The sequence below is a fragment of the Crinia signifera genome, chromosome 7 (assembly GCF_055691185.1).
Source record: "Crinia signifera chromosome 7, ASM5569118v1, whole genome shotgun sequence".
NCBI lineage: Eukaryota > Metazoa > Chordata > Amphibia > Anura > Myobatrachidae > Crinia > Crinia signifera.
The window spans coordinates 154840414-154854686 of NC_139223.1; positions in this window are offsets into that span (position 1 = coordinate 154840414).

Genomic DNA, 14273 nt, shown 5'->3' on the forward strand with positions numbered 1-14273 from the left:
GTAATATTACTGTAAGTATACAGTGGAGAAACAATTAGCCGTGCCGCAGTATTTTGACATTTTTTATATTTAAAAAATTGAATATTGCAATACAATGTTAGGGGTCTTTTAACTATGGTCAGAATTTTTACAGGAAGACTTCATGTCTTTTATCAATGCTATTTGTAGTGATAGCAGATAAGCTAATGGCCAATTTTTCATTGATCTTGAAGGGTGTTTGGTGATGACTTGTCCCATTTAGAGCTTCTACACATCTTGCATATCGCAAAGGAGTTGTTTATCTATCCCAGTCTACGCTGCTGGAGGGGTGATATGAAGATCCCTCTCCCACAGTATTGTAGTCTATACTATAGGCTACAGCAGCTAACATCATCTGAATAAGGTTGGGATTAAGCTCAAAGAGTGATGCTTTTTCTGAAGCTTGATTAATTGGAGAAGATTGCACAAATAATTCAAAACTGTCCTAAACATGCAAACGTAGCCATTTCAGTAGGATTTATATTTTAGTTTTACCATGCTAACTACAGTAGGCATCTGCCATTTTATTTTTGCTCTGCCATTGGGCAATGGTCTAAACCTGTTGTGGTAATGCCAAGTTTAGAATAACCACTGTGAAGGGAAATGCATGTTAGCATACATCCTGATAGCTGCAGGAGGGACCCAGAAATGGGGGTTGTGCCCTAGCTGCAAGGGACATGGCCTATGCATCTTGACATCCCCCCCTTTTTGGCGCTCTATAGGCATGGCTAGCACTCTATGACTGCTGCTCTGCTGGACAGTCTCCAAACTGCCCCCCCCCCCCCCCCAGAGGCGGGACACGTGAAAATTGGGACAGTTGGGAGGTATGTGTTACTATGTCAGATTTTAGAAAAACTGCTTACACACAGACAGAAAAACATCATAATAATGAATTCAAACCAATATGAAGTATTCCTACATATTGCAGACTTTTTGTTTTAAAAACTACGTAAAATAATATAAAGAAAATAAATAAACAAATAAAAAGTGCTGAAATGTGTATTAAGATGCCCATACATGGTGCGATGATCGCCCCCCATTATGGGCTCGATCGCATCGCAACGCATGTGTTTTGCATGCAATTTGCATGCGATGTGATGCGATGGCAGTAAAAAAAGTATGTGCAGCACATACTTTTTGTACTTTGCGATGAGATGCCAGCGGGAATGCGCATCGCATCGTGCTCGCACGGTAAACACATTCCGTTTATGGACACCTTTAGAAAGTTACGTTATTACTTCTCATGATGTCAAAATATAATTCCCTTTATAAATGCATGTGGGTAATGCCTCTCCCTGTCTTACTAATATTAATTTGCTGGAAACACCAATATTAACTGCTTTAATTGAGTAAGCAAAGACAAAGTGAGGTTCTGCTCAGAGCAGCTATTAATTCAAAGCCTGTATTACTGTGGTTATTAAAAATACCCAAAAGATGGACCTTCGTGGTTCAGTCTTTTGAATTTAAAATCAGAATACTTATTACGCTGCACTGGAAAATTAAACAGAGATAAGTCCCTTAAGAATTGTTGCCAAATGTTATAAGTTTTATTTCATTGGCAGTTCTGATCTTCACACAATCCTAGGTATACAAATCGTTTTAGTAGTGACATCAATTATGGGAAAGAAATGAATGGAGCGCTCACCAAGCTGATGATGTCTGTCTTTTGGCCCCGTACACACGCTTCAATCCAGGGTCATTTTCAATTCGATTTTTCTTCTAGAAACAAAATCAAATCAAAAATTACCCTGAATCAAAGCGTGTTAACTGCCTTCGATGCAGAGTAGATCCCAATGTGCAGCTCTGCGGCATCGGGATCAAAAAAAGAAATAGACTTGCCTGTTACATGCTTCCTCCATGGGCGGATCCAGGAGAAAATGACAGGGAGGCACCATGATAGGAGAGGGTATTGGAGGGGGGGTGTTAGTGGTGCCAGTGTGTCCACTCAGAGAGCGGAGAGGGAGAGGAGGAGAGCAGAGAGAGGAAAGGAATAGGATTATAAACAGGCCCTGGCATTTAAAGTACACAGGCCCACCTTGGCGTCAAAAGCGAAGGATGTTGGTGCATGCTCCAGAAAAGGGGGTGTGGCCACTCAAAAGGGCGCACATGTATTTGAGTGTAGTATAGTATACCACACTATATACCACTTTGTATTATGCAACAAATAATAGACCCTATTACATTTGCTCCTTACACATGATGCAAAACGGAATGAGCTAAAATTCACATAATGCCACATGGATTGAGCAAAAATTCACAATAAAGTCCCTAAACGCCAAAAATCTACACCGTAATGCCCATTACACATTAAGCCACACACCATAATGTCCATTACGTATTATGCCAAACACCGTAATGCCTATTACCAATTATACTACATTCTTGTTGCCAGGGGTTCCATGTTCATTGCTATGTGGGTTTACATGTTCATTGCCATGTGGGATTACATGCTAGTTGCCATGTGGTATTACATGGTCTTTGCCAGGGGTTCTATGCTCATTGCCATGATTACATGCTCATTGCCAGGGAAATGAAATGCTCATTGCCCAGGGGGATAACATTCTTGTTGCTAGAGGGTTAAAGGCTTGTTCCCAGGGGATAACATGCTATTTGCCATTGGATATTAAATTTGTTGGCAGAGAGGACCACCGTGGGAGAGGAAGGGAAGCCTCCGACGGTGGTGGCAGGAGCTGCCTGGGGATGACAGGTAGGGACATGCAGCTCCCAGCCGTCACTTACACACACTGACATGAGCCAGCTGCGGAAGGCTCCCAGCCACTGCTTACACTGCCATGAGCTGGTGCTGCAGCTGAAAGCTGAAAAAGGCCTTCCACAGCAGCACCAGCTCATGTCAGTGTGTCTAAGCAGCGTCTGGAGCCTTCTGTAGCAGACTCAAGTGCAGAGCCGGCCCCAACCAATTTGATGCCCTAGGCAAGAGTTCGGCTGGTGCCCTATCACTGGACCTAGTTCCAACTCTGACCCAGCGTCCCTCTCCCAGCAGCATAGATCACATGAGCAGCCAGCAACACTCCTCATCCCTCACCTGTAGCAATCCACATTTTAATGCTCTATGCCAGCAAGAGCATTGGTGCCCTCACCCACCCATTTCAAATATGGACAGTGAGCTCTGAAGGCGCGAGGGTGAAAGGTGTGTTTGGTCATACAATTGTTCACAAATCAAATTAAACCACATGGAAAATAGATTACAGAACTTAAATAGTAACAAATCTCCTGGCCCGGATGAAATACACCCTAAGATACTAAAAGAATTAAGTTCTGTCATAGCACTACCATTATATCTGATATTCGAGGAATCAATAAACTCAGGGATGGTACCAACGAACTGGCGCATAGCTAACGGAGTACCAATATGGAAGAAAGGTAGCAAAACTAACCCTGAAAATTATAGGCCGGTCAGCCTTACATCCATTGTGGGAAAAATATTAGAGGGAATAATCAGAGATAGTATCCAAAATTTCTTAGAACAGGAAAAAGTGATAAGTAAGGCTCAGCATGGGTTCGACAAAAATAGATCATGTCAAGCTTCTATGAGGAAGTCAGTAGGAGGCTGGACTTCTGGAAATCTGTTGATGTAATACTGCTTGATTTCTCTAAAGCTATTGACACGGTGCCTCATAAAAGGTTATTAATGAAACTAGGTCATTTAGGGTTAGGAGATAAAATTTGTAATTGGATTAAAAACTGATTGAACAATCGGGGACAGAGAGTGGTGGTAAATGGCATACATTCCAGCTGGGGTAAGGTCCAAAGCGGAGTCCCGCAAGGTTCAATATTGGGACCCACCTTGTTTAATATATTCATTAATGATATTGTAAGTGACAATAGTGACATAGAGTAAAATTGTTATTTACTTATAGGCTAAATGGAGTTATTATAGGAAATTCTGCTGTAGATAAGGTCTTAAGGTGGCCATACACATGCAGATTTATCTTCAGATCTGGCTGGTTGGAACAAAAATACAGTTATGGATGAGAGCAATGACAGTTGACCATTTGCTTGGAAATGCTGGAAAACTGACAAACTGTCACTCATCCCTAACCATGTTTTTGTTCCAACCAGCCAGATCTGAAGATAAATCTTACTAGTGTATGGGCACCTTTCGGGGTCATCATAGATGAAAAATTGTTTGTTCAAGTGCTACGATGAGGAGGGGTGGGAGCTATATGTAAGAGCAGGGGGTGAGAGTCACAGAAAAACATGGATAATTAGTGGGTGGCAGCTGTCAGGTTATGCAGGGAGACATATTAGGGGGACAGAGACACTTGCAGGTAAGGGGCTATGAGGAGGGGCAACTGCCACAGGGGAGGTCAAGGAGACACATGGTGCTGACGCACTAAAAGGACAGGGGCTAGCCTATGAGGAGGGGGGACAGCTGCAGGGTGAAACATAGGGGTGTGTGAGACACTGAGGCTAGGTGGCTGCCAGAAAGACTATTACTATATGTGTTATTGAGGGTCGGCGGAATTAATGAGTGGGTACACTGCAGTGCAGACTGAATGGAATGTGCGTGTGGGGGACTTACCTGGTGGTAAAAGCCTGACATGTCGGAATGAGGAGCAAGAGATGAAGGAACTGCGTCCCAGCAGCAGCTCACAGCCCTGCCCTTTCTCTCTCTCCTCAGTAGCAGGATGTCAGCAGTGCACCATCCCCCGCAGCAATACCATGGTTCGTGCCTCTAATATGAAGTAGTAGTAAGCAGGACTCGCCCCACCTCCCCACTCCCGGCAATCAGCTACTGAACGTAAAGGCCTATGTGAGAAGGGCAGCAGCCCTGTTTTGACGGCCATCTTTAAAGCTCCCCGCTGCCCTCACCAATGTTACAGGCAGCTCCTGCTCACAGCTGAGCTATCCGATCGGAGCTGAGAGTTCCAGTCACAGTAGCCAGCCAAAGCTGGACTTCAGCTCTGCTCACGTGTGTAAGTGATGGCTGGGAGCTGTGTGTCCCTACGGGTTTTAAAAAAATGTGCGGGTGCCCCACCCCTAAATCCGCCCATGGCCTCCTCTTGCGCACCATCGGGTCCCGGCAATGTTGAATCGGTAACGACGGCTGCCACATAGAACCACCTGTACCCCTTTTTTTCAGCGAAATCCCTTAACAACAGAGTCATTGTGACTCTGCAATTGCAGAAAACAGGTGCTTCTGCGGCTATGTGTTCTACATGCACAGCTAGTGCCACATGATGCATGGCACCAGAGTCCTCTCATCAGCACCAAGTTACACATCATTACCATGATGCTGATGGAGGGACTCAGGAGTGTCTCTGTGCTGTATGCATTATGCATGTAGAACTTGAAAATAGAACTGAAAGCATTCAAATGGAACCAACTGTGGGAGAAGAGGTGTGGAACATATTGGCATTCACCATGTAACATAGAGGGGGGACACTGTGAGGCATTTTGGGGGTCATGGTGAGGCAGATTGAGGTGGGGCACTGTGGGATTGGATGCCAATATTAATGGAGTAGGCCCCATCAACTAAGTCGCACCCCCAAGCCTTGATCCAGCCCTGACTACAGGTATGGTACTATGCACTGCTTGTAGATGAGACTGCTCAGGGCCCCAGCAGGCATCCTAACAGGCTTCATTATAACCCCACCAAAACTCATTTTATCCAATTACCAAGGAAGGATTGTCTTATGAATGTAGTGGTCATGTATGTAGTAGTTGCCCCACATTTCATATTACAGGACAACAGGAGAATGCTGTAAGAACATTTGTGACGGGGAAAGCCTATAGGGCATTTGTTCCCTTCACTCACTTATAAATGATAGATAGATAGATAGATAGATAGATAGATAGATAGATAGATAGACAACTCTAGTTGAGCCTAAGCTATGCAAGGGTTATGAAAGAGCAGAGATGAAAGGGAGAGGAGGGGAAGGTGAGATGGGGAATATAGAAACATAGAATTTAATGGCAAATAAGAACCAAATGGCCCATCCAGTCTGCCCTTCGGGGTTAGAATATTAGGGACAGGGTATTATTGTTGGTTTAGTGATTTGGGTTAGGATATTAGGGATAGTTTAGGGGATGGGGTTAGAGTATTAAAGATAGGGTATTACAGTTGGTTTATAACAGGGGTGTGGTAATAATAATAATAATAATATGGGTAGAAATGGCTTATCAATGTCTGAATACTAAAGGATAAATGGGATACAAATCTGGTCAAAAAAGTTTTAAAAAAGAACCCCTGGCAAGAATTTCCACAGCAACACAATACAAATTCAATAGTACTTATAACAGGTAACCAGACTCTGACAAGATGTGGCAAGCATTCTATTAAACATACTGTTCTACCAAGTGAAATTATAGTGAGAAAAAATGGTTAGTAAAAATCAAAAAGTTCTCTAAAGTCAAGGGCTGTGGCAGGAGAATAGTCAGGGGACTCTAAAGGGCAGGACAGGCAGAACAAGATCAAAGTCAGAGTTAAGCTGAACTACTGTAAAAAAACCAGGAGTAAAAAACCAAACAGATCAAAAGATAGATATTAACTACTGAGCGGGAACTAATACCAGCAGTGACATAAGGCTCAATGACATTGGAAGCAGTGGCCGCAGGACTCCAGTTGTCAAACGGGCCCCAAGAAAGGGGGATGCTGGACTAGGACAGATATCTCTTTACTCATTTGCTAAAGTCACTAATGACTCACAAACCCCGTTTGCAACCCCCATGAGCTGAAGAGTCTTAAGATGAAAGTGTTTATGGGGGGTTATTCTGATTCACTCGGAAAGGCACAAACACTCTCTAATGGACAAAACCATGTAACATGAGCAGAGAGAGTTAGATTTGGGTGGGGTTTGTACTTCAAACTGAGATCTATATTGCAGTGTAAAAATAAAGCAGCCAGTATTTACCCTGCACAAAACAATAAAACACCCAAATCTAACGCCAAATCCACTGGGGGAGGGGGTATGGGTGATTGGGTTGACTCAATTTAGGTTGACATGCATTAGGTCTACCACTGAAGGTCGACAGACCTTAGGTCGCCACAAGAATTAGGTCAACATGGCTAAGGTCGACAGTCAAAAGGTCTGCGAGGTTTTTACACGTTTTTTCCCGAATGTCGACACAGTCCAAATGGACACTGTCTGAGTGTGCCGTGTCCTCTCACTGGGTTCGGCACACTATTTTTTTCCACCACGCCATAGTGGATGGTAGAGCATGAAATACCGCCTGTTGGCACAAGAAAAAAACGTTAAAAAAACTCATGTCGACCTTTTGACTGTCAGCCTAATGCTTGTGTCGACCTATTTCAGGTGTCAACTTAGGGTATATCAACATTCAGTGGTCGGCCGAATGCAGGTCAACTTTAATAAGGTCAACCTAATGACTCTATCCCAGGAGTGGGGGGGGGGGGAGGGGGCATTCTATTTCTCCTCCAGGTGCCTGGTATGAACTTTAACCCCTGATTACTGTCACAGGTAAAATAGCATGGTAATTACTAAAGTTGGGTAGCCAATGGAATGGAGTCTGAACACCATCCTTCTACTAATGAATGATCAGAGACAGCCCAGGTGGGGAATAGAAGCTGTCTATGTCTCCTGAACTTGCTCTCTGTTGCTGACGACACAAAGTCACCAGTCTAGACATGCTGCTTTTTTACATAGTAAAAGGTCCTGGGATCAGAGCAGCATAATATTTTACAAATAATGCAATGCACAAATTCCATCCGAGATGCATTTGGATCCTAAATTAAACGTAAATGCAGTTAACAGAACAGCAACCTATATTGTTAATTTGTGATATATGAAGGCAGGATGCTTCTTAATAGAACACAAATCTGCACATTTAAAATGCTACAACGGAAAGTAATGGAAGAAAACCTGTTAAATTGAATTAACCTAAGGTACTGCCACACAGCACAGATTCATCATTTGCACTGGTAATTAATCATGCAACAGTGAAATGTTAATGAAGATAGTGACACTGTGGCCAAAGACGGAACCGTACTAACAATTCTTCATGCTGCTCACAACTCTCCTGATACAGTGTTTTGGTCATTCGGTGAAATAAAAATAGGTATCACCCAAATCTTTTAGGATGAGAGTGCACTAGCCGAGTGCTTCAGACGTACAGTACAACGCTAGACATGAAAGAATAGACAGAGAAATATACTACATCCAACATCAATTAATTTGCAAAACTGAAATAATATCGCTTATTTCATTTTCTAACATCATGCCATGGTTTGTTTTTTTGCAATCAAATACAGCAAATGATTTAAAGAAATTCTAATGACATTAGAATATTAGAAAGTCATTGAGATGGAAATCAGGCCAGTTATCATTAGATCCAGTTCTTCTTTTTTTTTTTAACTATGAAAAACTACCTTAATATATAATTTATAAGTTAATTTAATACATGTTTTAAGACAATGGATTAGCATAAAAGCCAGTAAAGGCTTCCAGTTGTGTGACATCAGTCATTAGACGCATTGGGCACAATATGATCTAATCATGGTAATTAGGCCCTAGGGCTTATCAGACTGGGGCCGGGTTTGGAAACTTTTGTCCTTCCTAAACATAACCATGCCATGAATTAAGCTCCCCCTAGAAATGGCTGCTGGTAGTAGGATAGAAATAAATGACCTCACATGGTGGCGATTATACCGCCTGCAAGGAAAAAGTATGTTTTACAGGGGTGTAAGAAAAAGGGGTGGATAGTACAGTACCTCTATTCATTAAACCAGTGGTTCCCAAACTATCTTGGAGCACCCAAGAGTATCAGTAATGTTATTTGCAGGACCCCTGGGCCAAAAGTTTCTCATTGAGAAATTTAGAAAGAAATATTATGCTAAGTAAATTGTGCCTACTTGTCATCCTCAGTTATGTGGTAAGGGACAGATCTGTGCGCATATTTTATGATTGGTAGCAGTGTCGTTTTAAGAGAAGAGGGGGTACATGTGCAGCCTCCTCCCGAGTGGCCCCTTCTCTCTGCAGGACGTAGTGAGGTGCAGTTGAGTCTGAGCACTTGACCCTTCTGCGCTCAGACTTAACTGCGTATGCACGGATCTCCAGAAAAATGGCACATGGTCATTTTCCCCAGTGATTTCCATAGTGCTGCTGCCACCATCTTTGGATTCTGAAAGGTAACTATTTAAAAAATGGGTGCAGTGTGGGCATTGTGGGCCTCCCTGGGACTCAGGGACCCAAGTGCACCTTGCACACTGCACCCATTATAAATAACACTGGTTTTGCTCATCACATTGGCAATAAATGTTTTTGCACCTCTGCAAGTGCCAGGTTGGGAACCACTGAATAAAAACCAGTATCTTTCCTCAGGCCACATGGGGTCCTAATCAGGCTCCGACAGTGGCAAAATTATACATTTTGCTCCCCCCTGCCAAAAAGTGTATAAATATAGTAGCATATAGGACATTGCAAATACATTTTTTTTTTTATCAAAATAGTGACATACATTAATTTACCATACCTCCATATGAACAACTGGAACAGCATGGTTGACATAGTGATCAGAGCCCTTGTGTGTATCAGAGATGTGCACGAACCACCGTCTTTTGGTTTTGGTTTTTATAATTTTGATTTAGCCAAACCACTTTCAAGTGTTTTGGTTCAGATTTGGTTTTTGGTTTGGTTAAAAAAACTATAATATATTGATAATCTTTGTTTAAAAAAAACAAAACAGCTAAATTAATTTTATTTTTACAACCTAAAACCCAAAATTCGGATTTAAATTTAAAATTCTGAAAAATGAGAAAATCCAAACGAGGAATCAGTTTGAATCGGATTTCCTCAAGATATCTGGGATAGATCTTGGTTCAGATTCACAAAACTTAGGTGGATTTGGATCTCTGAAGAACTGAACTGTACAGTTTTAGTGTGTATTTGTGTCCAGTTAAACTGTAGGCTTTACTGGGGCAGAGTTTTTGTGCATGACTGAACTATTCCCCCGTAAAGCACTGCAGAATATATCTAAATAACTACTACTAAATAAACAATAATGATACTTGGAATTCTTTCAAGCAATTAAAAAAAAATGCCAGATAATTGGTCAGTTTATTGATGTTATTTAAAAGTTTGCTGTTTTGAATAACTTTCTCTAAATAACTTGTATTAGCAAAATGGATAACGGAGTTTGAATTTTTCAACCCAACTTCAGTCGACATGCTGCAGATCAGTGGTGACATGTCTGCCAATTCAATTATCGCCAAAACCCACTCAACATGTAACTGTATTATTATATCTAGATAGGGTTTACTTTTGCTTGTCCTGGTTACGGCCAAGCAAGGATGGGAAGCGGCAAGCCAGGACCACGCAGCAGGGGATTATCCTGCAGGCCCCACAATGCCCTGATTCCTGCTGAGTTAGGTGTCAAAGGGAGGTTTAATCCGAGCACTGGAACTGTCACTCATTTGCCGTGTAAACAGGGACAGGTCGTCTGTAGATGTATAAACTCTATAAAATATATTTCGCTTTATTTCTACCTTTAAACAAAAGCTACCTTAGACGTATGATCTTTCTCAACATTAGTAGTCCATGTATGCGGTTTCACAGCCATCTGAACAAGGGGGGAGTGGGGAAGATTTTTATCTGAATATCTAAGATTTATAAATTCTTTTTAGTAAAGTTTTCAGTATAGTTATGACAGCCATATTAGATAAACCTAGACAGTCTGCCGTGGGGGTCATAAGTTCAGATAACTGTTCTTCTTCTCATTAAATATAATCATAATTTAGTGTTAGAGAGCAGAAATAATATTCTTTAAACATTAATGGCATGAATTTGTTCAATATGGTCTTTGAATTAACTGTCCGCTGTCAGGAATGAGTTTCAAAAATATATCCGTAAAATATTCAGAAGGATAATTGCATTAAAGATGGAGTAAAAAGTTAATAGTTCCAGCCATGAGCTGTCACTATGAAACTTTTGTTACATTTTACAGTATTCTCTTCCCTGAAAAGCTAGGGTTCAACTTTCCGAAGTGAGATGTACAAACAGTGTGTCTGTTCCGATAGAGATGTAACTCTTCCTTGGCGTCATCGTGATTGCAGTATCTAGGGGGCATTTTGTGGGATTTTAAAATCTTAATGCATTTGACAATGTTGTCTGTTTCCCTAAGGCTAAAGTTTTGATCATCAACGTAGCTAATGTATCCTTTACAGCATAATGAATTCTACACTCACATGTCAAACCTAACTTGACTCATTATTGCTTTTATATCCTATAACTGACAGAACTAAATTTACTGTTTTATATCGAGTCTCTACTCCTTTGAGCTACTAATGTAGAACCTCAGTTTATAAACAGTGCATGCCGCCATTTCCACTGATTAAATTGTAATACTATCAATGGGCATTAACTCTACCATACCGCTATTGAGAAGTTTCATTTCAATCACTGTTGAATTTAAAGGGAAATGGGCATAATATGAATTCTTCTACATGGCTCCCCGTCAGTGTGCGCAGAGCCTCTGTGAATTTTATTTAAACAGTGTGGTCACATACAGTGGTGGCCTGTACCTTTTCGGGGAAGGGGGGCTGCCTCTGACTGCAGCCGCAGCGGGGATACCACAATGCAGGCACCCCTCCTGTTGTCGATGCTGCCAGTTCCTGCAGAGTTCCCGGTGCCTGTGATATGATGACAGGTGTCGGGACTGGCGCATGCGCAGTACAAACATCTGTACTGCGCATGTGGCCAGCTTCTATGGGCTGCTATGGCAACAGCCCATAGAAGGGAATCATGGTCCTGGTGCTTGTATAATACAAATAACAGGCACCGGGACCAGCGCGTGCGCAGCCCGCAGAAAGGTGCCCCGGAGGGAGGAAACACCTCCTAATGGGACTGCCTTTGTGACTGGCAGGTCGGACTTCCAAAAGGAAGTCACTGCCAATCACAGTGAAGCCAGTGCAGTCACACAGACTGATTCTGGCTTCACTACAGTGGCGGATTTTACCTGGGGCTCTGCAGCCCATAAGTAAAAACCGCCACTGGTCACATACCATTTTTGCACCCAAAATCTAGGAATGGTGAGTGAAGCGGAGTTATGTTTCTCAGTAATGGGACTAAAGTTTCCAGATGACAATGAATAATAGATTATATACAGAAGAAGTATATAATTTTTATCTAAAGAATTTTAAATGCTATGTTTTGTGGGGGTTTAAAGAAAACTTTATTTTCCTTCAAGAATTATTATTCCGACTTTAACCTTCTCCTGGTTTAGTTTAAAAGTCCTTAAGAACATCATATATCTCCTTTTTATGTCAAGGCCATTTAAAAGCTTTTCAATCCCCTTTGCCCTGTGACAGGACACCAATACAAGTGGCATTGAATATTTGGAAAGACAGTATTCTGATCATAGACTTTCAAAAAGGTTAAACATAAATTAGTCATAAAGCCAATGAAACAGAGAGGAAACAATTCAACTGTATGATTAAATCTAATTTGAAGTGTTTTAATTTGATCTGTTTTTAATTAATTAAGATGAGCATCTTTCTCGTCTTTTCTTTTCTTTTTTTTTAAACAATTCTTGATACATGTAATTTCCAACATTAATGTGTAACTGCCTATGAGGTGCTAGAGATCTAACAAATGTTTAGGACAACAAAGTATCATTTGATAGTCCGGTGTTTCTGAGAAATCGCTCTCCTTCCTGTCTTTGATGTGCGGTGGGTTTGTTTAATCAATTATTAATCAAAGTTATAGTATTCTTCTTATACGTTTAGGTAAAATTAGAAGATGCTTTTCGAAGCCTTATTATATAGACAAGAAAGAAAAAGTGAATTTTAAACATTTTGCTTAGCGTACTTTAAAGGAGAATTTCAGTAAGAATATCAAAAACAATAAATATTCTTTATTAATGGAAAGAAAAAGCTTTGTGTTTGTTATAATCTGAGCGGATGTGATTAGGAAAGCGCCTTCATCATGTGTCACATTATTGACTTTGAAATGTTACCAGGATGGAATGTACGACAGTCAATGGGCCTCGTCTACAAAGTGCAAAAGTGCAACTAAGCAAAATCTTATCTGTAACTTATCTTTAACATGTTACAGTACTGTACTTCTGTTACCAGCTATTCCAGCTATTGGGCATCCCCATGAAAACGCTGGGCATTCCCATGGATACGCGGGTGGGCTGATGCCTGCCGGGTGTGGGCAGCTGATGACACAGGCTGTCAGCCGCCCACCCCGTCTTCCACCAGCCGCATGCGAATAAAGGTCAGTTTTCACTGACCATCTAATGATTTTTCCTGCAGCGGAGGCACGGGACGTGGTGTGTTTTCGTTACACATCCCATCGCATGGTACCAAGGGGAACCGGTAGTGGTGGTGGTGGGTATTTGGCGGTTGGTGTCTCTGGTGCTCGGAATCTAGGCCATAGTGTGACAGCACAGCACTGCCTGTATTTGTATCATATGCTGAGTAAGAACATGCTGGGGGGGCGGCGGCATCCTAAGTCAGACGCAGTAGCGACTTAGTTGGAAAAACATATGTACAGAACACTAATGTTGTACATAGGAGGAGAGGAGTATACTGCACACCCTGAACATAATGTGAGGGGCTACCTGCTGAGACTTGTAGTGTAGCAAGCAGGAAAGTGTAGATGCACACTAAATATAAATGCTAAACCTATTAATAATATTCAAAAGGGGTCTTCACTGCGCTATAATATGTAAAAAGCAGCTCAATAATTTGCATAGACTATTAAGAGAGATAATGAGCGCTAGGGTATGAGCCTTTAAGAGAAAAGGTAAAGATTAAAGAAAGCACAGTTTAAAGAAGACAAAAAGCACCTCTAGGGAGAAAAAGGGCTAATAATGTTTATGCTCCTTTATAGGAGTTTGTAAAAAGTCAGTGGGGCTGGCTGACACTTTCCCTACCTCTATTGAAACACTGTGAGCGGTGTGGGGAGTTGGCAGCAGCTGGTGTGATCAATGCGTTTCATGTGTCTGGGTGCAGCAAAGTCACACATTGGTTTTAACATATGGTTCCCACCATTTTTGGTGACCACTTCCATTTTTACAAATAAAGTTTTTTTTCTATAAAAGGACAGAAAACTCACGCAGGTGTTATCTTGAAAAAGTGCACCCAGACGCATAAAACGCGTTGATCCTGCTGCCCTTGGAGGAAAGTGCTGGACCACCCTGCGCCGACACCCGGACCAAGCTGCGGCTGCCGAGTGACGTTTCCATCTACGAGCGCACACACGCGCTGGAGCACTGCAGATAGACGGAAGGAAAAAGACGCGGCTTTCACACCAGCTGCTGCCAGCACCCCA